Source organism: Myxine glutinosa, chromosome 4, assembly GCF_964187855.1.
Source record: "Myxine glutinosa chromosome 4, kmMyxGlut1.1, whole genome shotgun sequence".
Taxonomy (NCBI): domain Eukaryota; kingdom Metazoa; phylum Chordata; class Myxini; order Myxiniformes; family Myxinidae; genus Myxine; species Myxine glutinosa.
In genome coordinates, this window is record NC_136264.1 from 39,744,400 (window position 1) to 39,772,308 (window position 27,909).

Consider the following 27,909-nt stretch of genomic DNA (forward strand, 5'->3'; position numbering starts at 1 on the left):
TCACATAGAAGAGCAGTTTTTAGTAATGAGCAGTGAGGAGAAGACCCCTCAGCCAATGATGCCACGCTGCAGCCAATGATGTGACCCCTCAGCCAATGATGCTACCCCTCAGCCAATGATGTGACCCCTCAGCCAATGATGCTACACCTCAGCCAATGATGTGACCCCTCAGCCAATGATGCTACACCTCAGCCAATGATGCCACCCCTCAGCCAATGATGCTACCCCTCAGCCAATGATGTGACCCCTCAGCCAATGATGCTACCCCTCAGCCAATGATGTTACCCCTCAGCCAATGATGCCACCCCTCAGCCAATGATGCCACCCCTCAGCCAATGATGCCACCCCTCAGCCAATGATGTGACCCCTCAGCCAATGATGCTACCCCTCAGCCAATGATGCTACCCCTCAGCCAATGATGCTACCCCTCAGCCAATGATGCTACACCTCAGCCAATGATGTCGCCCCTCAGCCAATGATGTCGCCCCTCAGCCAATGATGTCGCCCCTCAGCCAATGATGTCGCCCCTCAGCCAATGATGCCGCCCCTCAGCCAATGATGCCGCCCCTCAGCCAATGATGCCGCCCCTCAGCCAATGATGCCGCCCCTCAGCCAATGATGCCGCCCCTCAGCCAATGATGCCGCCCCTCAGCCAATGATGCCGCCCCTCAGCCAATGATGCCGCCCCTCAGCCAATGATGCCGCCCCTCAGCCAATGATGCCGCCCCTCAGCCAATGATGCCGCCCCTCAGCCAATGATGCCGCCCCTCAGCCAATGATGCCGCCCCTCAGCCAATGATGCCGCCCCTCAGCCAATGATGCCGCCCCTCAGCCAATGATGCCGCCCCTCAGCCAATGATGTCGCCCCTCAGCCAATGATGTCGCCCCTCAGCCAATGATGTCGCCCCTCAGCCAATGATGTCGCCCCTCAGCCAATGATGTCGCCCCTCAGCCAATGATGTCGCCCCTCAGCCAATGATGCCGCCCCGCATCCAATGATGCCGCCCCGCATCCAATGATGCCGCCCCTCAGCCAATGATGCCGCCCCTCAGCCAATGATGCCGCCCCTCAGCCAATGATGCCGCCCCTCAGCCAATGATGTCGCCCCTCAGCCAATGATGTCGCCCCTCAGCCAATGATGCCGCCCCTCAGCCAATGATGCCGCCCCTCAGCCAATGATGTCGCCCCTCAGCCAATGATGTCGCCCCTCAGCCAATGATGCCGCCCCTCAGCCAATGATGTCGCCCCTCAGCCAATGATGTCGCCCCTCAGCCAATGATGTCGCCCCTCAGCCAATGATGCCGCCCCTCCGCCAATGATGTCGCCCCTCAGCCAATGATGTCGCCCCTCAGCCAATGATGTCGCCCCTCAGCCAATGATGTCGCCCCTCAGCCAATGATGTCGCCCCTCAGCCAATGATGTTGCCCCTCAGCCAATGATGCCGCCCCTCAGCCAATGATGTCGCCCCTCAGTCAATGATGTCGCCCCTCAGCCAATGATGTCGCCCCTCAGCCAATGATGTCGCCCCTCAGCCAATGATGTCGCCCCTCAGCCAATGATGCCGCCCCTCAGCCAATGATGTCGCCCCTCAGCCAATGATGTCACCCCTCAGCCAATGATGCCACCCCTCAGCCAATGATGCCGCCCCTCAGCCAATGATGTCGCCCCTCAGCCAATGATGCCGCCCCTCAGCCAATGATGTCGTCCCTCAGCCAATGATGCTACACCTCAGCCAATGATGCTACACCTCAGCCAATGATGCTACCCCTCAGCCAATGATGCTACCCCTCAGCCAATGATGCTACCCCTCAGCCAATGATGCTACCCCTCAGCCAATGATAATAATAATAATAATAATGCATTTATTTTATATAGCGCTTTTCAGGAAGCCCAAAGACGCTTTGACAGAGTGCAAAATATAATGCATAGCAAAACATAAAAACAATTGCAAAAAAGAAGAATCAATAGGGAAATATTCAAAGCACAAAGGAGGGAGAAGGAGAGGAGATAGTCAGGGGTTAGATGCTGTGGGTTAAATGTTGAATGCAGTGTTGAACAGGTGGGTCTTGAGTGATGTTTTGAATGTGGTAAGTGAGGAGGAGTCTCTGATGGTGTGAGGTAGCGAGTTCCAGAGGGTGGGAGCAGCGATGGAGAAGGCCCTGTCCCCCCAGGATCTAAATTTGGTCCGGATGGGGGGGGGGGTCAGGAGGTTGGTACCAGCAGAGCGGAGGTTGCGGGTGGGAGTGTGTCTGGAGAGGAGGTCAGCCAGGTAGGATGGGGCCAGGTTATGGAGGGCTTTGTAGGTCAAGAGGAGGATTTTGTACTGGATTCTCTGGGAGATGGGGAGCCAGTGAAGCTTGTAAAGGACGGGGGTGATGTGGTCACGGGTCCGGGAATGGGTGAGTAGACGGGCAGCGGAGTTCTGAATGTATTGGAGTTTATTGGTGATTGTTGAGGGTGAACCATAAAGGAGGCTATTGCAGTAGTCCAGACGGGAAGTGATGAAGGCGTGGATGAGGGTTTCTGCAGCCACGGAGGAGAGGGATGGACGGAGACGGGCGATGTTTTTCAGGTGAAAGAAGCTACCCCTCAAAGAAGCTACAAAGAAGAAAGAATGATGCCACCCCTCAGCCAATGATGCTACCCCTCAGCCAATGATGTGACCCCTCAGCCAATGATGCTACACCTCAGCCAATGATGCTACCCCTCAGCCAATGATGCTACCCCTCAGCCAATGATGCTACCCCTCAGCCAATGATGCTACCCCTCAGCCAATGATGCTACCCCGCAGCCAATGATGCTACACCTCAGCCAATGATGCTACCCCTCAGCCAATGATGCTACCCCTCAGCCAATGATGCTACCCCTCAGCCAATGATGCTACCCCTCAGCCAATGATGCTACCCCTCAGCCAATGATGCTACCCCTCAGCCAATGATGCTACCCCTCAGCCAATGATGCTACGCCTCAGCCAATGATGCTACCCCTCAGCCAATGATGATGATGATGCTACCCCTAGACGACCCATGACCCATTGGGTCAATGTCAGTTTGAATAGATATGAGAATAGAACTAAAGCGAACGCTGGACATCATCAGGGAGATTATTTGGGCCAGCAAGCCATAAGGCTCACCTCTCCAGCGTTCTAAATCACTTACCTGTGACACGTGATTTCGGCCCTTATCTCCGATCACGTTGACGGAAATCACCACAGCATATCGTCAAGATCCCTCCAAAAGGCTCGTCTTTGTCACATACATCACGCAACGTGCGATCCACAGCCTCGAAACTCTCTCTCCTGATCATAGGACACTCATCCCACACGATGAGTTTTGTACTTCGAAAGAGGTCTGCGATAGTGGAATTTTTATCGATGTTGCATACGCCATCTTCCCTCGGTGTCAGAGGGATTTGGAACCTTGAGTGCGCTGTTCTTCCACCAGGCATGAGGGTAGCAGCTATGCCAGATGAGGCCACCGCAGGGGGCAACTTCTCCACTCGCTCTCACTTTAGAGAGAATCAGGTTAATAAGAAACGTCTTCCCTGTGCCTCCAGGCGCGTCAATGAAAATCATTGATGACTGATTCGTGCGGATGTTGCTATTCGCGTCCATAGACGTGAGGTGTGATTCGTTGTCCGCGTCCGTAGCGCCGTCGGAGGGTTGATACGACATTCTTCCTGCAAATAGTATTGTGTTTGTGCTATCGTTTTGCCGATCATCAAATGACAAATAAATTACATTGTGAAAATTAAAGATTTCAAATAAACCTATTTAAAGTGTATGCGCATATAAATAATAAAAAAAATCGAAGAAATATCTCTCGGTAATTTCCTGAAACATAATTTACTTCCGGGTAATAATGTTGAATGAAATGACGAAGATATAATTTATACTGTATGCCTGTTATTTTAGGCGGTGTATTTTCGTATATCAACGTGGCGCGATTTTTAAAATATATCTCTGCAATTTCCCGTGTGTGCGTGAATGTTCTCAATTATTTCTTTTACCGAGTCTAAAACCATCGATAAAAATGAAATCAGATGGCGACTTAGATTGAAGATAAAGGCGGGAAACAGACTCAATGGCCTTGAAGATACAAGCCTTTCAGAATTCATTTCGTTCTATAAACGGCAACTTTCATCGGATTTTCTTCCCGTTTTTTTTCAACCGAGTCTAAAACTATGTTAGCGACTGTGAAAAATGAAATGATATATCGAATTTGATTTGAAATAAAACAGAGAGAGCAAGACACCACGGGCCTACAAAACAGGCCTCAAAGCTATGCGAGTTAATAAAATGGTGGATATTACTACTCTCTCAAAGGGGTAAGCCACGCCCCCGGACCGATCGAATGTTACATACAAACACGCAAGATTTCAATTTTATAATTATATATATATATATATATTGTAACGATTTTGAGAAGTGTGTAACGAATTTGAGAAGTGTAACGGTTTTTGAGAAGTGTAACAATTTTGGAGGAAGTGTAACGAATGTGAAAACGTTACAATGTGAACGTTACAAAAGGTACGGTAACACCCTGTTAATGTAAATAATGGTCGTAGCCGGCCTCCTAGTTAATTCCATGAAACTTACACGCAGGTCACGATATATCTTTTAAATAGTGTATTTCCTTATTCCATGTAGGCTAAATATGTGTTTTCCCACTAGATTGACTTTGCATTGTATCAAACAAAATAAGCGTAGGCCCTTCCAATTTCCCCAAAACCTCCCTTCCAATTGCCTTCCGCATTTTGGGCGGTTTTCTTCAACCGCCATTGCCCATGTGCTTTGAGTTGGGGAAGAAAGGCGTGTCTCCACCTCGTCATAAGAGGGAAGGAGTGAACCAGCTCTAACAGCCAATCAACACCACGGTGAGCGACCCGGTAGGCGTGCCCTCGGAGCCGGCGGCTTGATTTCGCCCGAGGTGATAAAAGCGACTGTAAGGGACTGCTTTACCAGATGAGCTGCGAGATGACTTGAGAGAGGCCTTGGGAGATGAGCAAAGAGGCTGCACCAAGAGGTGAGATGCGAAACGCTCCAAGCCAAAGAGGCGAGGTACTCGGCAAGGAAACCAGCTTTGGAGAGACGCGCTGAAAGGAGGGAGACGGCCCCACCCCAAGAAGAGGAGCAGGTGTGCCGAACCAGCGCGTGACGTCTACCGCAGTGGATACACGACGGAGGGTTTCCCGCCAAAACCGCGAGGAATTGTGAGCTGCGGCCTCCCGACCTGGCCTCCCTCTCAAGCAATCCATCTCAAGCCCTACCTGCCTGCAATATCCCCTGTGTAAGTGTGAACGTCCTGTCCTACTCGTGTCTTGGGGCTAAGTAAAAATGAATAGTGTAAGTTAACGATTCGCTGTGTTACTGCTTCTTCCATCCATTGCTTGTGTGTGTATAATAAAATCTGTTCTTCCTCCGTATTCTTCTTCTTTTTCATTCTCTTTCGGTCGCTTTAGAGATTTCCCGATTGAATATCTGTGGGGCGATCTGGTCAACGTCGGGTGGAATCGGGTTTTAATCGGGGAGTAACTGTTCGGACGCGGTTAAATACACCACCGCTCGGTCAATATAACATCTAAAAGCCGCGTCTGTAACATTTGGTGTCGAGGAGTTGGATTCGGACCTGGGACTAAATTTGTTAGGCCCAAATTTTGGAACACCAATTGTACCGTTCGGGTAACAATTGGTGTTGGAAAGTAGAATTCGATCCGGAGCGCGTTTCACGCGCTCGAAATTATAACGGCGAAATTTGATTTTGTTTTATAAAGCAAAACCCGAATTTTGAGATCGCGCCATGGACAATCAAGGCGATCGGATGTCGGTGGGAGAGATAGACAGGGTGGAATCGACCCAGGACCTCGGGGAAATGTATGTGGAGGATAGGGAGGAGGAGAAAAATAGCAATGTGGTTGCGGAAGTATCAGACGCGCAAAGTGGCGTCCTCACGCACGTGGGTGAAGCGGCACCAAATTTTGCCGCGACCGTGGCAGCGCCCCTGGTGGATTCGAACCTTTTTATGTTGCAAATGAGGGCCCTTATGGAACGAATGGGAGACCAAATTGTGGGAATGAGGGCTGATAGTGAGCGGTTGGGAAACCAAATGTGGGTAATGGGGAACCGGATGGATGCTCAGGGTGAGCGATTGGGAAACCAAATGGGGGTAATGGGGAACCGGATGGATGCTCAGAGTGAGCAAATGAGGGCTGATAGTGAGCGATTAGAGGGCCAAATGGGGGTAATGAGGGACGAAGCGAGGGGTACCGGTGAGGAGTTAGACAAGAAATTTGGGAAGTTCGACAATAATTTTGAGGGGTTAGACAACGGGATAAAAGAGGTAAAGAATGGGTTAACGGGGGTGGAAAACAGAATGGCTGCCCAGGAGAATCAGTTAGAGGGGGTGAAAAATGGGTTAATGGGGTTAGAAAATAGGATGGAAGGCAAATTGCGGGAAATAGGGTAACAATCTGCCAGGGAAATCAAACAAATGGGAGAGCAGATAGAGGAGGTGAAAATCGGGGTAGAAACCAAACTGGATGCTCAGAGGGATGAATTGGGACAGATGAGGGTGGCATCTACAAAAGAGATGGAGGAAATACGACGAGGGGTAAGTGAGGAGGTTTCGGGGCTACGCGAGGAGGTAAAGCGAGGGGAGAAGCGTATGGAGAAAGAGGTGAGAAATAATACGGCAAAGTTACAAGGGGGAATAGAAGATCTGACGGAGGAGGTGGAACAGCTGACAGAGGGACAAACGAAATTAGTGGAGCAGGTTCAAAGGAACACTGCAGTACTCGGAGGGTTAAAGGCGACGCAAAAAGAAATTAAAAACGAATTAATAGCGACACAGAGGCAATGTCAGATGGTACGGGAGGAACTGACAATGAGGATGGACGAGGTGACAGAGATAATGGAGACAAAGGACCGGCAGGTGAGGATGCACATAGAGACGGTCACGGTAGCCCTAGAGGACGAACTTGAGGAGACGCACCGAGAAATAAAAGAGGTTAAACAAAAACTAGAGGAAGTGGAAGAAGAGGTGAGTGAAATTAAGAAGGGACGGACAGAAACTAAGAGAGAAATCCAGGAGGAGGTAATGGAATATGTACAAGGTCTGTGTTCAAATCATGATGAGGTGCTCACTAACCAAATAAAAAGTTTGCAGGTGGCAGAGGAGGTGCGACGACGAAGTACGGAGGTGAGTGGCAATGTATATGATGTGAGGAAAGCTTCAGTCGGCTTGGGGGTTGCTTTGGATCCGGGTGTTCGTGAAAGGCCGTTGGTGAAGTGTGTGACAGGTCAGGTGTGCGAAAAAAGAGGTGTGCGAGAATGTCCGACCATGGGGTGTGTGAGGAAAAAGTGCACGCCAAGGAGTGAGTGTGCTGTCAAGAGTGAGTTGGTCGAAGCGCGTGTGCGAGGGGGTACATGGAAGCGCGGTGTGGTAAGTGTTACGGAGGAAGTAACGAGAGAGTGTACACCTGTGGTGAGTGTTACAGAGGATGTAACGAGAAAGTGTACGTCTGTGGTGAGTGTTACAGAGGGTGTAACGGGAGAGTGTGCGCGAGAAAGGTGTGTAATGGACGGGTGCATGAGGAAAGAGTGTGCTGTCGAGAGTAAGGGTGAGTGCGCGGTCAAGAATGGAGGTGAGAGTAGTGAGAGTGAAACGGAGCGTGAGTTGGTTATGACAGGTGAGCGAGGATGTACACCTGGAATGGAAGGATGCACACCTGGAATGGTAGAGCGTGTGTGGGAAGGCACATTTGAGTTGGTAGTGAGGCACGTGGTTGGGTGTGCGAATGAGAGCACACCTGTGATTGTCACAGAGGGAGTGACCGAGGAGGGGGCGCGAAGAGGTGTGACGGTGAGGTGTGCGACCAACGAATGTGTGCCAAAGTGTTCGGTGGTCAGGTGTGTGACCAAGTCGGCGAGCGGAATGAGTGTACCTGGGTGTGTAAGGAAAGGTACGAGGAGCATGGGAACGGCTGCATGTATGAGCAAGAAAGGGGTAGCGTATGCTTGTAAGAATCCAGGTGAAGCGTCGACGGTACCCGGGTTAGAGGTTAGAACGACTTATAGCCGAATCGGGCCCTCGGTGCGCGTCGGGCAGCTTCGCGTGCCGCGAGGACCAGCGGGGATCCGAACCACGGCGGTTTCGAAAGAACCGCCGTACGCGATCCACGCTGTGCCTCGCTTGGAACGGCCGCGTCCGAGCTCCACTAGGCGGAGCGGGCAGCTGGATAGGAAGGGTCGTTATGGCGACCACGTTTTGTTGAGAGGTGCCGGCAGGTCGAGATCGGGACATTGGATGGCTCCACGCCGAGGTGGTGCGTGGGATCTCGGCCCGGCTAAGCCCCCGCCCCTGCCCCGAATGCGGGACGCATCCAGCCGCCGGCACAAAAGAATCCGCGTTCATTGCTCGGCTGTACGAAGCCGGGCTGTAGATGTGAATTGGCGCACCGAGAGGATGTAATAAGTAGACGGGTGATGGTGATAGTGATAGTGATTTAAAACGAAATTTATAATAGTGGGTAGAATTGGCAGTAAATGGAAAATTTTTGAATTGGTTGGAATTTGGTAAGCAAAATTTATAGTGAGAGACCCCCGATGTGGTGGGATGGCAAATCCACCATCCCTCACAGTGGGGGCAAATGCGCAATAGTTTATGGGGTGGCTATGACAACCGAGCCAGGGAGGGCTTGGATAATTGTAGGGATCTAGCGAAGATGACATTAGGTAACGTTAAGTCTAGTTAGTGACTGATACCTGTAGTGGGGACGCAGGTAGATTAGTGTGGATTATAATGACGTGGGAGCGCAATAGTTTAAAGGGACGACTGGGAAGCGCAAGTTTCAGAGGGGAGTAGTTAGCTGAGATGATGCCGTGTGTGTGAGGATTGAACAGGTGAGAATGGAACAGGTGTGATTGCACAGGTGTGCAACTGAACAGGTGTGTGGAGCCGTGTATGAGGGAGTAGTGGTGATTGCGTGTTGTGTTGACCAAATGGTCCAGGAAGAAAGGAGGGTGCAGGTGGCACCAGGTGTGAGGGCACAGGTGTGCAACAACAGGTGTATGTGGCTGTGTGGAATGGATGGTCGTGGAGTGAGAATGGTGGAAATTGTGGAGTGGAGTGGATGGTGCGAAGGTGTGAATGGGGGAAGAGTGGACCCCCATCACGGATACCCGGGGCGGGTAGTGTAAGTGTTAGGTAGAGGGTACAGGTAAATTGTGGTTGGATATTGGCATCTGTGGTGCGGGTGACAGAATGGTATTTGGATGGGTGCATTAGTGTTGTGGAAATGGCTGGGCGTGTAGCCTGTTAGCGTGTGTAGTTGTTTGGGCGCTCCACCACTGTAAGGATGTCGGCCAGGTGAGGCCGCAGGTGGGCTCTGGGAGCCGGTAGTAGTTGTTGTGGATGGGGCCCGAGGATCCGGAGGACGGACCCGGGTAGCCCAGTGCCAGAGGGCACCATGGGGTGACAGAGCCAGGAGAGGGGCTGTCCCCAGTTAGTTAGGTTAGGGTGAGGAGCTAGGTAAGCTCGGGTGGCAACTACAGTGGTGGAGGTGTGCAGGTGGGTAGACCTGTTGGGAGAGCTAGACGTCGCAGCCCAGAAATTGTGCGAGAGCACCGGGAGATGAATCGGGGGAGTGAGACCCCAAATTGAGAGGCACCACAGTTTGGTCAAAGGGAATTGGTTATTAGAACCCGTAGTGTAAGTTGGCCAATGGATTGGCAGGGAAAGACCCCGGGTAGTGTAAAGTGTGTTAAAGTCATTTAGAGGATAGTTAGGATGAAGGATCTCCTCGCACCATCTGCATCCACTCACCTGAGGTGACAGGTACTCCACACCATGCCATGTTTTGATTATTTTTTATGATGCAAATGTTTGGATTGTGAGACGCATCATGACGTGGGTGTGACATTGTGCGTAATTCCATCTCTCCCTCCTTATGAGGATTGATGATGAATTGGTGATGGCAAATTTTGAAGTAGAGGGATTGTGGTGACGAATTTGGTATAGGGGAAATATGGGGAAGACGTGACAGTAGTGACGAATTTGTAAATGGGTAGATTTTTGTACATATGGGGTAAGGGTAGGGTAGGTGACAGGGGGGTGACGTACGGTAGGGACGAGCTTTCTCACTTCGCCCTCCGTACGCATTTCACCTTGCATTGCCTTATTGGCGTGTACCCTTGTGACCTTACCCCTCGCTCAATTGTCTTTCTTTTGTCTCCCACATGACCTGTGCGCCATTGGGTGCCGATGGGAGCGTGCGTGAGGTGGCCATTGTGCGCCCGAGATTCCCAGAACCAGCATGCATTGCGTTGATGTACCACTGTATGGACCGCTGTTCTGCGGCCAAGTACCACTTGATGGACCCCAGGTTCTGGGGCAGGGCACCTCTGTTGGAGACCGGCCATAGTGGCCAGGGAATCTTGCTTGCGGACCTCGGTAAGGTGGCACCTATGCCAAACAGGTGGACCACCCTTAGTTGGCCCCTGAGGCCCGAAATAAAAATGGACACAAGTTGTGCTTTTTATTATTTCCAACTAGGCCGCATGAAGCCAGAAGACGTCGGGAAGAACATCGGCCCAGCAGAGAAAGAGAAGACCACCACCAGTTGTTTTGTTGTGTTTATTATGAACCATGGTGACTGCGCACCGGATGGTGCTTTTGGGTGCTTTGTGGTGCTTTGTGGTGTTTGGTGCTTTTGGGTGCTTTGGTGGTATTGGTGCTGGTGCATCGATGCAATGCGTGCTGTCTCCTCCCTCCCAACAGGAATTTCTTTCTCTTGATCCCTAAAAAGAAAAAAAAAAAAAAAAACACAGGTCCTGGGTTGCGTTGTAAATAAGAAATCACGTCATTGTAAATAATGCTCCCCACCGTAAATGTATAGTTTGAGAATAATTCCGTAATTCGGTTAGCTGTGGGCTTGAGTCTGTTAGACAGGGTGCAATGCAATAGGGGGACATACTTATTTGTGTTTTAAAATTGTCACACTCAGGGTCAGGTTAATTGTAGAGGGAATTACACCTACGTGTCACACTAAGTTAAAGTTTAATAGGCCCGAGTACGGACCTGAAGAAAGGAGGGTGCAGTGTAACGATTTTGAGAAGTGTGTAACAAATTTGAGAAGTGTAACGGTTTTTGAGAAGTGTAACAATTTTGGAGGAAGTGTAACGAATGTGAAAACGTTACAATGTGAACGTTACAAAAGGTACGGTAACACCCTGTTAATGTAAATAATGGTCGTAGCCGGCCTCCTAGTTAATTCCATGAAACTTACACGCAGGTCACGATATATCTTTTAAATAGTGTATTTCCTTATTCCATGTAGGCTAAATATGTGTTTTCCCACTAGATTGACTTTGCATTGTATCAAACAAAATAAGCGTAGGCCCTTCCAATTTCCCCAAAACCTCCCTTCCAATTGCCTTCCGCATTTTGGGCGGTTTTCTTCAACCGCCATTGCCCATGTGCTTTGAGTTGGGGAAGAAAGGCGTGTCTCCACCTCATCATAAGAGGGAAGGAGTGAACCAGCTCTAACAGCCAATCAACACCACGGTGAGCGACCCGGTAGGCGTGCCCTCGGAGCCGGCGGCTTGATTTCGCCCGAGGTGATAAAAGCGACTGTAAGGGACTGCTTTACCAGATGAGCTGCGAGATGACTTGAGAGAGGCCTTGGGAGATGAGCAAAGAGGCTGCACCAAGAGGTGAGATGCGAAACGCTCCAAGCCAAAGAGGAGAGGTACTCGGCAAGGAAACCAGCTTTGGAGAGACGCGCTGAAAGGAGGGAGACGGCCCCACCCCAAGAAGAGGAGCAGGTGTGCCGAACCAGCGCGTGACGTCTACCGCAGTGGATACACGACGGAGGGTTTCCCGCCAAAACCGCGAGGAATTGTGAGCTGCGGCCTCCCGACCTGGCCTCCCTCTCAAGCAATCCATCTCAAGCCCTACCTGCCTGCAATATCCCCTGTGTAAGTGTGAACGTCCTGTCCTACTCGTGTCTTGGGGCTAAGTAAAAATGAATAGTGTAAGTTAACGATTCGCTGTGTTACTGCTTCTTCCATCCATTGCTTGTGTGTGTATAATAAAATCTGTTCTTCCTCCGTATTCTTCTTCTTTTTCATTCTCTTTTGGTCGCTTTAGAGATTTCCCGATTGAATATCTGTGGGGCGATCTGGTCAACGTCGGGTGGAATCGGGTTTTAATCGGGGAGTAACTGTTCGGACGCGGTTAAATACACCACCGCTCGGTCAATATAACATCTAAAAGCCGCGTCTGTAACATTTGGTGTCGAGGAGTTGGATTCGGACCTGGGACTAAATTTGTTAGGCCCAAATTTTGTAGCCCGCGGCTTGATTCCGGGGAGGGCAATAAAAGGAGGAGTGAGGGACTGCTTACAGAGATGAGTAAGGGATCCCCACGAGCAGATGCGTCAGGGAGAGAACCCGTCACGCAACGCCCCCACGAGATATGAGAGAGAAGGCAGATGAACCCGTGGAGAGCACGCGGCGCATGAGGCGGAGGCATCCCTGAAAGAGCAGCGGCACGCTGCAGCTTCAGCCACAGCAGCTTCGGGTTTCACCGGCAGTATCGACCGTGGCCGCGAAGGAACGCGCCGTGCGAGACCGATCAAGAGGGCGGCGGCTGCTCCCTCTGGCCCGACCGTGCTTCAGTCCGAGCTGAACCTTCCTCTCCCTCCAGCAAAACCAACCTGCAATTCCCCATTCGTGTGAGTCTGTCTTTGTTTGTTCTGTCCTGGGTTAAGTAAGACTGTTTATAGATAAGTTAATATTTGCACTGTGTCTCCTTCCATTCTTTCTGTCTTTATTTTATTATCCTTCCTTCTTCCTTGGTTATTTTTGGTCTTGTAAATAATAGTAATAAATTATATTTGTTCTTCCTACCTTCGTTTTCTTCTTCACATTCGGTCGCTTTAGTGATTTCCTTCATTGAATACCTGTGGCACGATTTGGCCAACGTTCAGGATCGGGTTAGTCTCTGCTAATGGCTCGAACGTCGGGTTGCTAACACCGCTCGGCAATTATAACATCTAAAACCGGGGTTCGAGCGGTACTTGTCTCCCTAGTCTGCGGAGGGACGGATAAAGGTATTCGGGATAAAGTTTAAATTTGCCCCTGGACCCATAACCCTGAAATTAGAATTGCCCCTGGACCCATAACCCTGATCCGTTCCATCCCGCGGGAGAGCGTTACAAGTACCAGGACTGGGGAGACGGCCAGCTTAACAGGACAAGGGGATAATCACCCCTTGCTAACGGGAGAGCCGTCCCCCGAATCCGTAACTATATATATATATATATTCACTGTGGTTGGTCGCTCATTGTATTAATAGGAAATTATGCTGGAAATTATGTTTCATCGAAATGCTGAAAATTATGTTAAGACGATTTACATCACACATTTCGCACCAGCAACAGCAGGTTAAAAGTGTCCACGAGCAGAACCAAGTCAGTGTGAGCACACACAGCACATGCGCTAAAGGCCTCATTTAGCTTTCATACATAATTTCGAAAGTCATGTATTCCTCATCGTCAATAAGCGTCGTTCCTCATCTCGCATGATCCGCCTGTCAAGGTAAAGCAGTTTTTTTTTTTTGTATACAACATCGAGGCTCGTGTAAGAGCTAATATCAATCACAAAAAAAAAAAAAACGGACACACAAAATATACAGAAAAGGGAGCGGGAGACAAGATGGAGAGAGAGAGGGAAGCACACAAGTACAACAGCAGAGGACAGGGACATCGGAAGATCTGTGGGAGGGAGAGGGCTTGGGGGGAAGAGGCATGGGAGGCGGGGGGTGGGAGGGGGGGGGGAGTATAAAACACATGGACACTGCTGGAACTTCCAGGAAAGAAAAAAGTCGGTATTTCAAAAAAGTGGTTTTGGGGTGAATTAACGGGGGTAGAAGAGATCAAGGTTTTGGATGGGGGGAGATAAGAGATGGTGGTGAACAGCTGTTTTGAAGACCTGGAGGGAGGAGTGTGATTGAAGTGAGTGTGGGAGTTTGTTCCAGAGGCGGGAGAAAAGAGGAATGAAAGAGTGAAGGTGAGCAGAGAGCCGAGATTTCGGCAGTTTAACCATCAGAGGGTGGCTGGCAGATCTTGTGCGACCTGGAGGAATAGTTGGGGGACAGAGCACAGAGCACAGAGCTGGGGGGGAGGGGGGGGGGGATAGGCTGGATAGGAGTCGGTAGAACACAGAAAGACCACCAACCTGCTTGGAAAACAGAAAGACAGAAAGACCACCTTGTTGTCGAGGGATTTGCACAGCATCTTTCCCATTTGTCCAAAACTTGTTAGTTTGTCATGTTCTATCAAGTCGAGGATTGGTACTTGTTTTGACTCTCCATGATCCGTTTTTAACTTGTGGCAGATGGTAAGTTGTGCAAGAGAGGGGAGTGAGTGAGCCAAGCATGTCCCGATGCTGAGTTATTGCCATGGTTACAGATAATAAGATCCAATCTGAAGGATCGCTTACCCCAAGGTGCATCGCCCCACCAGGAAGCAAATTCACTTTTAGTGAATTACAGTACGTCCCATTTTCAATGCTCCACGTGATTTTGAACAGTACGAGCAGAAGCAGATTGTGTAGTCTTTCGCACCTTCCTCACCTGGTTAAAGAAAAAAGTCGGTTTTTTTTGTATACAAGATCGAGGCTCGTGAAAGAGCGAACATTAATCACACAGAAAGACAAACCGACACATAAAACATATAACATCGGGAGCGGTAGACAAGATGGGGAGAGAGGGGGAAGGACACAAACACAACATTTGAGAGCAGGGACCGAGAGACATGGAGACATCGAGAGATCTGAGAGAGGGCGAGGGCTTTGGGGGGGGGGGGGCATGGGAAGGGGGCGGTGGGAGAGGTATAAAACATATGGACACTGCCAGGACTTCCAGGAAAGAAGTTGGAATTTCAAACAAGGTGGATCTGGGGTGAATTAGCGGGGGTAGAAAAGTTCAAGGTTTTGGATGGGGGAAGATAAGAGATGGTGGTGAACAGCTGTTTTAAAGACCTGGAGGGAGGAGTGGGATTGAAGGGAGTGAGGGAGTTTGTTCCAGAGGCGGGAGAAAAGAGGAATGAAAGAGTGAAGGTGAGCAGAGAGCCGAGATTTCGGCAGTTTAACCATCAGAGGGTTGCTGGCAGATCTTGTGCGACCTGTAGGAATATTTGGGGGACAGAGCACAGAGAGAGCTGGGGGTGCAAGGCCGGAGAGGAGTCGGTAGAAGACAGAAAGACCACCTACCTGCCTGCGGTGAGTGAGTGAAAGGCCCTCAGAGATAGCTTCATCGCGGGAGATTCCAATAATTCTGAAAGCTTTGGTTTCAACAGCGTGAAGCCGAGCTAGGTGTGAGGCAGGAGCACCGGCCCATAGGGGAGAACAGTATTCCATTGAGCTGCGGATGAAAGCCTTGTATGTGGTGAGGAGCTCAGGTGTGCCGAGGAAGGACTTCGCACGACGGAGGATGCCCAGTCGGCGACTGGCTTTGGAGGCCAGCTTGGAAATGTGGTTTTCCCAAGAAAGATCATGGCAGATAGTGAGACCCAAAATCTTGAGCGACAGAACTTCTTGGAGAGGATTGTTGAGAAAGTAGATTGGAGGGTTGTCCAGTCGATCTTTTCGGAGAGACATCGTAAGAGTGTGAGATTTGTCAGGATTGAAAGACATGTTCCACTTGTTTGACCAGTCTGTGATTTTGTCCAGGTCTTCAGAGAGTGAGGAGGCAGCAGACTGCCGATCTGAGGGAAGAGGAATGGAGCGGCAGAGAGTGGAGTCATCAGCAAAGAGATAGAGAGGATTTTCGAGAGAGTCAGAGAGATCATTGATGAAGACCAGAAAAAGCATGGGGCCCAGAACACTGCCTTGGGGAACTCCAGCCTGAACAGGAAGAGGAGATGAGAGAAACCCATTCAGGGCCACATGTTGATGACGACTAGAGAGGAAGTCTGCCAGCCATGCGTGGAGATTTCCATGGATACCAAAGGAGGAGAGTTTGGTGAGCAGAGCGGGGTGCCAGACCGTGTCGAAGGCACGTGATATGTCGAGGGAGACAGCTCTAATTTCCTGTTTGGCATTGAGGACCTCCATCCATTGTTGAGACAGCAGAAGCAGCATGTCCAGAGTAGAGTGACCTGGTCTGAAACCAAATTGATGATCAGAGATCAAGCCATTGGAGAAGAGGAAAGATTTCATATCCGAAGCAATGATGGATTCCATGACTTTGCTGATAATTGGGAGAAGGCTGATTGGTCTGTAGTTGCTAGGATCTGTTTTTGCACCTTTTTTGTGCAAAGCGGTGATGTTGGCTGATTTCCAAGCAGATGGCAGTTGACCTTGAGCAAAAGAGAGGGTGAAGAGAACAGAGAGAGGGTGAGATAGAGCAGCAGAGCAGGATTTTAGGACCCGTGGGCTGATGCCGTCAGGTCCAGTTGCAGAATCAGAGTCGAGGGTTGACAGAAACTTTTCCACCTTGTCAGGAGGAAAGGACACGGAGTCCAGGAGCAGCAGGGTACGACTGGGTATGGTGGGTACAGAGAGGGATGGGTTTGGGACACAAGATTTAGAGGCAAACACAGAGTTGAGGCATTCAGCTTTTTCACGTGCGGAGTCAGCTGTGTAGCCGTTTGAGGTAAGGGAGGGGATGGAGGGGGAACAAACACCAGAAACGGATTTGACCAGACGCCACCAGGATTTGGAAGAGGGAGACAGATAAGAGAGTTCGGTCTTGAGAACGGAGAGATATTGTTTCCTGGCTCTCCTGAGGGTGGACACACACTTGTTTCGGGCTTTGTGAAAGGAAATGAGATTTCCTTCCGTTGGATTTGCTTTCCAGGAGACGAAGGCAAGTTGTTTCTGGGCAACAGCCTCACCACAAGATTCCGTGTACCATGGACGGGAGGAAGGGTATGACAACTGAAGACGAGATGGGATAAATCTGTGCATGAGAGAGAGCAATTTACTTTGGAAGAATTCCCAGGATGAGTTGATGTCAGAGGTGGTAGAGATGGGAGACCAGTCCAGATGATTGATGGCTGCTTGAAGACCGTGCCAGTTGGCCTGAGTGAAATGCCAGACTCGTCGACGCTGAGCAGGCTCCCTGAGGATGGTCAGAGAGATGTCCACTTTAACAAGGACATGATCAGATGATCTGATCGGAGCAGAAGAAGAGCAGCAGACATTTTCAGGGAAGTTAGTCATAACCAAAAAAATATTTCAAAAAAGTGGTTTTGGGGTGAATTAACGGGGGTAGAAGAGATCAAGGTTTTGGATGCGGGAATTCTAAGTGATCTAGTTTTATTGGATTAATTATATTATCTATAAATTATATTATAGATTATTTATAAAACTAATTCTAGTTTTGGATGGATTGAGATCACGGCGAGGTCACGTCTTTTCGAAGCTGTTCCATGCGCTCACGCTTTCGAAGCTAAGTGATCTTTCACATTTGTGTTTTTGTCGTATCTTTATCTTTCTTTCGGTGTATGTACCTATTGGGGTGACTTTAATAGGTTTCTCGGTGTTGGTTTTTCATACCTGTGTACAGAATCGTCGGTTTTTTTCGTATCGTGTATTCTGAGGCCTAGTGTAGTGCTAGTAGTAGTAGGCTACCGTGTCCTCAGACCTTGGCTTGAGGCTTTTGTTTTTTGTCTCAGCGGTTCTTCGATCGCGCTGCAACTACTGTCGGTCTCTGTTTTTCACGGTCTTTTCACCCATACTCCCTTGTTTTAAAATCTCAAAAAAAAAACCAAAATTTTTTTTTCCTTCCCTGTTCTTATCCGCTTGTACGTTCTTATTTGTTCTTTCGTTCTTCGTTCTTTTGCTCTTTCGTTCTTCGTTATTTGTTCTTTCGTTCTTCGACCACGTTGTTCGAGTTCACATGATCAAGTTGTTAATACATGTTTCATCTGTCCCCTGAAGAACTTTATTATTATGTCATATTCTATAACACTTTTTTCTACTTCTTCTATAAAAGGATGCTTTGGACTTGCTCACCAATTCTATTCATTCAAAAAAAAAATTCCATCTCTTACAGTGCATCTTTCATTCATAGTGGGGCGGCTTAGCCCAAATATTCAAAAGAATTGTGCATTTTGTGATACAAGCACCAAATTTGGCACAAATGTACATTAATATGTTGCGAAAATTTTCAGATATTGGGCCACTTGAAATTCCGTAATTTTATTTTTCAAATTTTTTCAAATTTCGTAATTTCAAATTTTTCGGGTGACACCGTCACAATTTCGGTCTTCGAGGCCGGCCGATAGGCAAAGTGTGACCGGAAGGGACGAGGTTCTCCTGACCACGTGGCCCTCGATCTGGGAAGCGAGAGGCGTTCCATTAGTGGACGCGCCCCTCATGCCCGACTTTTGGGCGGCCCCGGCAGGCCGTTTGTTTTGACGTTCCGTGACAGGCCCCGCACCCCCACCTCCGGGCCGACCGGAAGCTTGTGCTGAGTACATCATACCTGAACAACTCAGTGAGGCAGAACACAGCAGTGCACACCAGGGTGACCCCTTCAGTGCATAAACCAATTAACCTGTCCACTGCAGGGCATATAGAAATGAAGTTATTTTCTGCATATAATAATAATATAAGTTCAGTTCTATATAACAATTTCTGTTATCACCACTACCACTACAACTACCACTACTACAAGCTTTGTCTGGAATTTTGTGGACTAACAGACAAACAGACATACAGACAAGCTGGGATCAAAACATTACCTCCTTCCACCATTGAGTGTAGAGGTAAACATCATGGAAATTATATCATGCCCTAGATTTAATTCATGCTTACCCGTGTATTTGCTTCACTGGTTCACAAGGTCTTTTGCATACATGTAATTCAGACTCTCGTCTTCATTGCTGACCACACAATGTTCGCAACATATTAATGTACATTTGTGCCAAATTTGGTGCTTGTATCACAAAATGCACAATTCTTTTGAATATTTGGGCTAAGCCGCCCCACTATATCGGCCGGCCTCGAAGACCGAAATTGTGACGGTGTCACCCGAATTTGAAATTACGAAATTTGAAAAAATTTGAAAAAAAAAATTACGGAATTTCAAGTGGCCCAATATCTGAAAATGTTCGCAACATATTAATGTACATTTGTGCCAAATTTGGTGCTGGTATCACAAAATGCACAACAGGTTTGCTATGCTGCTACACTATCATTCCCTAAACTCTCCAGAACTCCAACCATCCTTCAGCGTCCTCAAACGTATTTTTGACTCGAATGTCTCAAGAAACTCATTTTGCAATAAATGTTCGTTTCCCATAAATCGTACACTTTTCAAAATCCAATCTCACCCCTCCCCTCCAAATCTTCCCCATCACCCATCTCTGTCAAATCTTCCCCCTTGCCCCTCCCCCCCCTAATCTTCCCAAACACCCATCCCTTTCAAATCTCCCCCCCTGCCCCGTCCCTCCTAAACTCCCCCCACACCCCTCCCCTCCGAGACTCTCCCTCACTCCTCCCCTCCTAGACTCCCCTCTCACCCCTCCTCCTCAAAGCGTCCTCCCCGCTTCTTCCCCCTTCCAACTTTCACCTTCATCTTCCTCAACCTTCTGCCTCACTCTTCCCCCTCCTCAAATAACACCTCACTGCGCCTCACCCAAACACCATCAAACCTTTTGTCCGCCCCATTCTTCCCTTTCTCCAAGCTATTCTGTAATCTCTGACACATCTGCAACAGCTCTCCCTACCTCTTCCTCCTCTTCCACATCCTGCCCTACCGCTCCCCCCCCCCCTGTTCTGTATCCGATGCTCCCCCTTCCTCTTCCTTAACAGTATGGACCTCAAACATCCGGGGCCTTCGCTCAAACTTAAATGATCTCTCCATACAGGTTGCTTCTGACAAACCAGACGTGATCTGCTTAACAGAAACCTTCCTCCTTCATGATGTCTCTGATTCCTTGGTATCTCTCCCAGGTTACTCCCTCCTCCAGTATGATAGACCTGAGTCTCGTTCTGGAGGTGGGGTTGCTATCTTTATAAAAAACTCTCTTCCTCACTCGCCCTGCACTGCCCTCTCTCCACCTCACCCCAAGGAATACCTTTGGCTATGGCTTCCCCTTCGCTCCCACCTTTTGTTCATATGCGTGTTGTACCGTCCACCAAACAGTGATGACTCCATCTACATCTCGCTGTCTGATAATATGGACCAACTTCTATCTACCCATCCCAACTCTCTCTTCGTCATATGTGGTGATTTCAACTGTCACCATGCCAGTTGGCTGGAGGTGGGTACCTCTCTCACCAGCCATGGCTCTTCAGCAAAGGACTTCTGTGACTCACTGGGACTGACACAATCTGTCAATTTCCCAACCCGGATCTCAGTCAACGGAGAATCTTCTCTTCTGGACTTGGTTATGACTAACTTCCCTGAAAATGTCTGCTGCTCTTCTTCTGCTCCAATCGGCTCTTCTGATCATGTGCTTGTTAAAGTGGACATCTCTCTGACCATTTTCAGAGAGCCTCCTCAGCGTCGACGAGTCTGGCATTTCACTCAGGCCAACTGGCACGGTCTTCAAGCAGCCATCAATCATCTGGACTGGTCTCCCATCTCTGCTGCCTCTGACATCAACTCATCCTGGGAATTCTTCCAAAGTAAATTGCTCTCTCTCATGCACAGTTTTATCCCTTCTCGTCTTCAGTTGTCATACCCTTCCTCCCGTCCATGGTACACGGAATCTTGTGGTGAGGCTATTGCCCAGAAACAACTTGCTTTCGTCTCATGGAAAGCAAATCCAACGGAAGGAAATCTCATTTCCTTTCACAAAGCCCGAAACAAGTGTGTGTCCACCCTCAGGAGAGCCAGGAAACAATATCTCTCCGTCCTCAGGACCGAACTCTCTTATCTGTCTCCCTCTTCCAAATCCTGGTGGCGTCTGGTAAAATCTGGTTCTGGTGTTTGTTCCCCCTCCATCCCCTCCCTCACCTTAAATGGCCACACGGCTGACTCCGCACATGAAAAAGCCGAATGCCTCAACTCTGTGTTTGCCTCTAAATCTTGTGTCCCAAACCCATCCCTCTCTGTACCCACCGTACCCAGTCGTACCCAGCTGCTCCTGGACTCTGTGTCCTTTCCTCCTGACAAGGTGGAAAAGTGTCTGTCAACCCTCGACTCTGATTCTGCAACTGGACCTGACGGCATCAGCCCATGGGTCCTAAAATCATGTTCTTCCGCTCTTTCACTCCCTCTCTCTGTTTTCTTCACCCTCTCTTTTGCTCAAGGTCATCTTCCATCTGCTTGGAAATCTGCCAACATCACCGCTTTGCACAAAAAAGGTGCAAAAACAGATCCCAGCAACTACAGACCAATCAGCCTTCTCCCAATTATCAGCAAGGTCATGGAATCCATCATTGCTTCAGATATGAAATCTTTCCTCTTCTCCAATGGCTTGATCTCTGATCATCAATTTGGTTTCAGACCTGGACACTCCACTCTGGACATGCTGCTTCTGCTTTCTCAACAATGGATGGAGGTCCTCAATGCCAAACAGGAAATTAGAGCAGTCTCCCTTGACATATCACGTGCCTTCGATACAGTCTGGCACCCCGCTCTGCTCACCAAACTCTCCTCTTTTGGTATCCATGGAAATCTCCATGCATGGCTGGCGGACTTCCTCTCTAGTCGTAGTCAACGTGTGGCCCTGAATGGGTTTCTCTCATCTCCTCTTCCTGTTCAGGCTGGAGTTCCCCAAGGCAGTGTTCTGGGCCCTGTGCTTTTTCTGGTCTTCATCAATGATCTCTCTGACTCTCTTGAAAATCCTCTCTATCTCTTTGCTGACGACTCTACTCTCTGTCGCTCCATTCTTCATCCCTCAGATCGGCAGTCTGCAGCCTCCTCACTCTCTGCAGACCTTGACAAAATCACAGACTGGGCAAACAAGTGGAACATGTCTTTCAATCCTGACAAATCTCACACTCTTACGATGTCTCTCCGAAAAGACCGACTGGACAACCCTCCCATCCACTTTCTGAATAATCCTCTCCAAGAAGTTCTGTCACTCAAGCTTTTGGGTCTCACTATCTGCCATGATCTTTCCTGGAAAAACCACATTTCAAATCTGGCCTCCAAAGCCAGTCGCTGACTGGGCATCCTCCGTCATGCGAAGTCCTTCCTTGGCACACCTGAGCTCCTCACCACATACAAGGCTTTCATCCGCAGCTCAATGGAATACTGCTCTCCCCTCTGGGCTGGTGCTCCTGCCTCACACCTAGCTCGCCTTCGCGCTGTTGAAACCAAAGCATTCAGAATCCTTGGAATCTCCCACGATGAAGCTAACTCCAAGGGCCTCTCACTCACTCACCGCAGGCAGGTTGGTGGTCTTTCCGTCTTCTACCGACTCCTCTCTGGCCTTGCCCCCCCCAGCTCTCTCTGGGCTCTGTCCCGCAAATATTCCTACAGGTCGCACAAGATCTGCCTGCAACCCTCTTTTGGTTAAACTGCCAAAATCAAGACTCTCTGCTCACCTTCACTCCTTCATTCCTCTTTTCTCCCGCCCCTGGAACAAACTCCCTCACTCTCTTCAATCCCACTCCACCCTCCAAGTCTTTAAAACAGCTGTTCACCAGCATCTCTTATCTTCCCCCATCCAAAACCTTGATCTTTTCTACCCCCGCTAATTTCACCCCAATTCCCCGTTTTTAAATACCAACTTCTGTCCTGGAAGTCCTTGGTGTCCTTGTGCTTTATACTTCTCCCTCCCCCCCCCCCCCCTACCCCCCTTCCCATGCCTCCTCCCCCCGGGCCCTCTCCCTTCCACACATCTCCTTGCTCTCGGATGTTGTGTTTGTGTGCTTCCCCTTTTCTCCCCATCTTGTCTTCCGCTCCCTCTTTTTGTGTATTTTGTTTGTCTGGTCGATTTGTTTGTGAAGTAAATGTTAGCTCTTTCACGAGCTTCGATTCAGTATACAAAAAAAAAAGAAAAAAAAAAAAGGTTAAACTTGTTCGCTAACGCAGACCAACACCAGCCTTCACAAAGACTAAGATTCCATGCAATCATTTAAAAGTCTCCTTGAAAATTGAGGATCAATGTTTTGATCAATTATTGGGCTGGAGCTGGAAACAAGTCAGTAAGCTGAAACTACAAGATGAGCGACACTAAAAACGAATGTTGAAAAACCATTACTTTGTTAGTTGCCTGGTGAGTTTAAATGTCAAGGCAAGTGTCTGGTCTCGGCTATATTTTCTAACCGGCTGGGCAGACTAAAAAGTATGTCAGGCGTGTTTTTTTCCTGATAAGAGGAAGGACACGTACCACTTCGCAGCCAGCTCGTGTAATTATTTGGCCATTTTGGCTCGTCTTGTTTGGCATTTGAGCTAATATCACTCATGTTGTCGGAATACCATATTCAAATCCTGTTGATTTGTCCCTTGCCTTTAAATGCGCCTTGCCTTTAAATGCGCCTTGCCTTTAAATGCGCCTTGCCTTTAAATGTGATGGCATTGTCTCACATTTTAGTTTGATATATGATATTTATGGGAGATATGGGAGCTGGGTATTTGATAGTTTGCCTATGTCAATGAAATTCAATATCAGGTCAATCGAATGAAAATTGATTTTAGCTGATGCTGACCTTTGATCTTTTGACCTTTAGACCAAGTTATCAATATGCCTTCTCCGTATTCTCATAATAAAGCTTTGTTGAAAATTTGATGACAAAACTCAAATGGTGGATCTGCTGAGTGGAGGATCTGCTGTCCCCCTGGCATGTGACAGAATCCTCAGGTCTGATTGATGGATGTTTGTGAGGGACATACGTAATACACAGGATGGACAGATAAACGCTGTTCCAGACGGCATTGTCTTACAGGCTACACCGTAAAAAAAAATTTTTTCCTCGAAGTAAAGGTTTCAGAGACAAAATTAGCTTCCATTTCAATGGCATCAGGAAACACACCCAGCAATGGCAAGAACTTGTCGCATTGGTGGGAAACTAGAGAGAAAGGCTTTTCATCAGATAGCTTCACTCTATTTATGGATACAGTGAGGAAGAAGAACAATACATTCTTACTTACATAAAAGTGCATTGAGTCACATGTGGAGGAACGAAGTGAATACAATCTAGAACTAGGAATCATCTGAAAATGCAAAGTCCATACGTTTCCGCTTGTATTCAGACGTCTTCTTCTTCTTCTTCTTCTTCTGTCTTCTGTATGCTCAAAATAACGAAAAGAGTTTTAAGAAAAAAGAAAAATTGAAAATTGATTTAATGCAGTCTTGACAATTGAGCTTTAGATGTAAAAAAAAAAAAAATCACCTTCTAGATTTTGATTGATGAACCAATTCTGTGACCTGCAAGTTCTTAAAATTCTGGGTAAATTGGACAAAAATTGACGATTTTATGCAACCTTGACGTTTCACCTTTTGATCTTAAAAAAAACAAACTTAGTGAACCAATTCAGTGCCCCATTATGCAAATTCTTAAAATGTCTGGTCAATCGGATGAAAATTGATGATTTTGTGTAACGCTGGCCTATGATCTTTTGACCTTTAGACCAAATTATTAATTTGCCTTCTCCGTATTCTCGTTGAAAATTTGATGACAAAACTCAAATGGGAAATTGAAATTTCAGATCAATCGAATGAAAATTGATTTTAGCTGATGCTGACCTTTGACCTTTTCACCTTTAGAGCAAATTATTAATTTACCTTTTCCATATTCTCATAATAAAGCTTTGTAGAAAATTTGATGACAAAACTCAAATGGTAAATTGAAATTTCAGGTCAATCGGATGAAAATTGATGATTTTGTGTGACGCAGGCCTTTGATCTTTTGACCTTTTGTCCAATTTATTCATTTGTCTTCCCCATATTCTCAAAATAAAGTTTTGTTGAAAATTTGATGACAAAACTCAAATGGTAAATTTAAATTTCAGGTCAATCGGATGAAAATTGATGATTTTAGCTGATGCTGACCTTTGACCTTTAGACTAAATTATGAATTTACCTTCTCCATATTCTCATAATAAAGCTTTGTTGAAAATTTGATGACAAAACGCATATGATAAATTGAAATTTCAGGTCAATCGGATGAAAATTGATGATTTTAGCTGACGCTGGCCTTTGATCTTTTGACCTTTTGATCAATTTATTAATTTGCATTCTCTGTATTCTCATAATAAAGCTTTGTTGAAAATGTGATGACAAAACTCAAATGGTAAATTGAAATTTCAGGTCAATCAGATGAAAATTGATGATTTTAGCTGATGCTGACCTTTGACCTTTTGACCTTGAGACCAATTTATTAATTTGCCTTCTCGTATTCTCATAATAAAGCTTTGTTGGAAATTTCATGACAAAACTCAAATGGTAAATTGAAATTTCATGTCAATCGGATGAAAATTTATGATTTTAGCTGATGCTGACCTTTGACCTAATGACCAAATTATTAATTTGCCTTCTTCGTATTCTCATAATAAAGCTTTGTTGAAAATTTGATGACAAAACTCAAATGGTAAAAAAGTTATGGCCCGAACAGACACACACACAGAAGTGATTAGAAAAGCCCGTCTCCTGCTGCAGGTGGAGCCAGTTGGGTTTTCAGTAAATTTCAGTAAATTTCAGTAAAATTTCAGTAAAACCTTTGGGTTTTCAGTAAATATCCTATTGCATTCAGTCAGCCAAACAAGTTCATGCAAATCTGACAATACATTCAGTTCTTCTCCACGTTGTCTGACAAGACAAGACAGGACCTTGACCTTCAGACACTGCATACAATTTTCCTATTGCTGTGCCACACAAGACCCTCGGGCGGCAACAAAGACATTGTTACTCGAATCTGTCATTCAAAATCCATATTTCTTATGCGTTCAAAGCAGCAAGGCACGGACCACTCGCCAATGTTATTGTTTTCCGTTTCTTTGTGCTCACACGCTGCACTCACTAATAACGTGTGCGTGTGTATTCTGCATGCCAAACAAACATTGGGATATTATACGTACTTTTCGTGTATTTTCAGCGAAATGCCCGACACTTGTGCTGTGGATAAAACCAATGGAAGGTGGAAAGGCTGCATTCTGCAAGTCTCTTTTGTATAACAAACCGAAGAAAAACACACCACGGATGCACAACCGTTCCCTCTTAAAGTAAAAGTGAAAGAGGTAATGTGTGAAAGAGGTAATGTGTGTGTGTGTGTGTGTGTGTGTGTGTGTGTGTGTGTGTGTGTGTGTGTGTGTGTGTGTGTATATGTGTATGTTATGTGTATGTTATGTGTGTGTTTGCATATGTGTATGTTATGTGTGTGTTTGTGTGTGTGTATGTTGTGTGTGTTTGTGTGTGTGTATATTGTTATGGATTCGTCACTTCCGTTGTGGTGGCTTTCATCCACTTGAGACATTTCTGGTTCCATGTATTATTATTACTAGGGCATTGCCCGTACGTGGGTGCCCGTTCCTTGCCAAAAAAAAAAAAAAACGCTACCCGTACGCTCTACCCCGCCCGTACGCCCGTAAACAAAAAAAACAACGCTCTTCGCTTCCGCCCTTCGCTCTGACTGAATTGGGAGAAATAATGCGCATAAGAAATCGAATTACGTACCGTAATGGCGGTCAGCTCGTAACGCGCTCAGCTCCGCTCGTCTCACATCGGCCACGCCTACGCAACAAAGCGTTCTGTGATTGGCTGCCGGAAGTGAAGTCGTCACTGTCCGGAAGTTCGCAAATCGCAGTTACAATGAATCGTTTTAATTTAATCGCAGTTTGAATTCGTTTTAAAACATAGTTTAACGGCAACATAGTTTTCCAACGTGAAATAAATGAATACGCTGTCAAATGTGCCGTCCGAGGCAGAGTCTGATCGCCACGTTCGGCACACGTGATAGCTCGCTGCTCTCTGATTGGTTGAAGCGTTTTTTGGACATAGCTCGGTAAGTACTTGTCCGATTAATTACAAACCTTGAAAAGGCACATCCTCGGGTCCCCAGCAATATACCTGGCAAGTTTAAAGTATATCGGACCCGTGGTTGTCGAGAAACAGCGGTCACAGACACACAGACACACAGACACACAGACACACAGACACACAGAGATTGCTGGAATTATAGATAGATTGTTGTTTGAGGGAAATAGCAATTATTATTGTCAAAAGGTAAAAGGAATGTTTTTAAAATGAAACCGGATCGAGAACCGGAAGATGAAGAAGAAGAAGAAGAGGAAAAAGGGCGGAGCGAATGAGTCGGACAAGAAAGCCGAGTTGCTCCGGGTTCTGAAGCGAACGTTGTCGAGCAAGAGTCACTAGCGAACTTTCGGGTTTCCGGGAGAGGAATTCCTACGACGGAGTTGTCATCGCTGTGACCGGTCAACCTGCATGTCAGGTTTTGCGATCGATTCAGGAGAGAATCATTGCCGTGCCGTGTGCCACGAGACCGGGTCGTCGGCCATTTTGACTCGCGCAGGATTTGTGCTTCGCTCGCGGTTTTATTTCTTTTCGACAATTATCACCGCATTCAGACGTCGATCTGGGGTGTGTGTGTGACGCGGATTTTTGAAGGCTAATTTGTCCATACCCGAGGGTGTGATCTCTCAGTCGCCTGTAGGGCGCCTTTGGCTTTCCCAGTCACCTTGCGGGCGTCTTTGTACAGCTTCGGCTGTGTGACTGCCCTGGCCATCCGCACGGGATTCTGGTCATTTGGACATCATTCTAGCGATCGCTGGAGCGAATCAACTTCATCTTGGAGCCGGTAATAAGAGACATTGGGGAATGTTCTTGTTACACTCACCTGGAGCACAGTGAGTTATATATTGCAAAACTGATGGTACCATCATAGGACATATTGATTGTACTTTTGAATACGATTGTTGTTGTACCGTTATTCTTGTGTGATCTCAATACAATATTTGTTTGTGAGTAACAATTGGGGTGGCTTCT

The 27,909-nt window shown here is 47.6% G+C and overlaps 1 protein-coding gene and 1 long non-coding RNA gene across 3 annotated transcripts in view; both read right to left on the reverse strand.

The window, feature by feature from the left end:
- LOC144891699 (uncharacterized) overlaps nucleotides 1-27,909 on the reverse strand; it is a 1,187,956-nt gene that overhangs the window by 527,062 nt on the left and 632,985 nt on the right. The window lies entirely within an intron of this gene.
- Nucleotides 25,944-27,909, reverse strand: part of LOC137426072 (uncharacterized) — a 36,460-nt gene continuing 34,494 nt past the window's right edge. For both annotated transcript variants that reach the window (XR_010984183.1, XR_010984184.1), the window contains exon 3: nucleotides 25,944-26,022. This is a non-coding gene — a long non-coding RNA (uncharacterized LOC137426072). The remainder of the gene's footprint in view (nucleotides 26,023-27,909) is intronic.